Source organism: Portunus trituberculatus, chromosome 17, assembly GCF_017591435.1.
Source record: "Portunus trituberculatus isolate SZX2019 chromosome 17, ASM1759143v1, whole genome shotgun sequence".
NCBI lineage: Eukaryota > Metazoa > Arthropoda > Malacostraca > Decapoda > Portunidae > Portunus > Portunus trituberculatus.
This window is the reverse complement of record NC_059271.1, coordinates 27,180,025-27,181,002: the sequence shown is the minus strand read 5'-3', so window position 1 is coordinate 27,181,002 and position 978 is coordinate 27,180,025. Positions and strand designations below refer to the sequence as shown.

Here is a 978-nt window from a genome sequence, read left to right as displayed (position 1 = left end):
GGCTGCTTTGGCTATTGTCCTTTTTTTTTCTTTTATCGCTGATTATTCTCTCTCTCTCTCTCTCTCTCTCTCTCTCTCTCTCTCTCTCTCTCTCCCCGTGTGCCATCACCACCACCAATACCACCGCCACCACTGTAACAGATTAACTACAAACTGTTCCCCGAGGAGCAATCATGGCCTTGCTGAGTCGCCCCGCCGCGTTGCCCTGGCGTCACCTCATCCTAGTAAACGTTGAAAACTCCTCCCAAAGAAAGTTTTCATCACGGCACGGTTACTCTAGTCTTACTTTTTTCTTGTCTTTAGTAGTTTGTAAGGAATTCGCGGCATCGCTTTTACTTTGGATATAGAAAATAGGATTTTTTTTTTTCTAAAATGATGTCTTGTTTTTATTTGTTAATTGACTTGTTATGATTTTAATCAATGAATGTTTCATCAAAGAGGGATATGTCTATCAGGCCAGTTGTCCGCACCGTGATTCACTCCTTGTGCATTCGATGGGGAAGCTGGTAGTAGGAGGGGCGGCGTGCGCACCGCGGGGCCCACAGGGCTGTAGTGTGAGGGAGGACGGCGGCCAGAGTGTGCAGCAGGGCCAGTGGAGCTGGTGGTGGCGCGGGTGAGTGAATGGCAGGCAGACGCTCCCCGTCAAGGCTGAGCGACATAGACCATGGAGACCCAAAACTTTTCAGAACAAACGCAGCCAATGAATGCTAAGCCTTAGCTGTCAGTGGCATCCTTGCTGTTTTTCAGTCACTGACGTTTGCCAAAAATGAAATTGGAATAACTTTTCTGAAATAGTGAGCGAGATGAAACTATGATTAAAGTTCTGCCGCGGCTGTGTTTGTACTGCTTGTGTAGTGAGACGCGGCCTGGCCTGAGTAGATGAAATAGTGACGACTACAAAACTTCGTCCTGTGGTGCAGGTAGGCAGGAGGACATATGTAAAAAGAAAGTTTAATGACACTATACATGTAGGTGTCA

At 47.0% G+C, this 978-nt stretch overlaps 1 protein-coding gene across 4 annotated transcripts in view; it reads left to right on the top strand.

Moving 5' to 3' along the window:
* The first annotated feature begins 547 nt into the window (after nt 1–547).
* The window catches only part of LOC123505056, a 45,347-nt gene continuing 44,916 nt past the window's right edge, over nt 548–978 (top strand). For 2 of the 4 annotated variants that reach the window (XM_045256082.1, XM_045256081.1), the window contains exon 1: nt 573–920. The gene's annotated coding sequence lies outside the window, so the exon portion shown is untranslated. Of the gene's footprint in view, nt 921–978 lie in introns of all 4 variants that reach the window. The other 2 variants (XM_045256083.1, XM_045256084.1) reach the window with 2 other exon arrangements.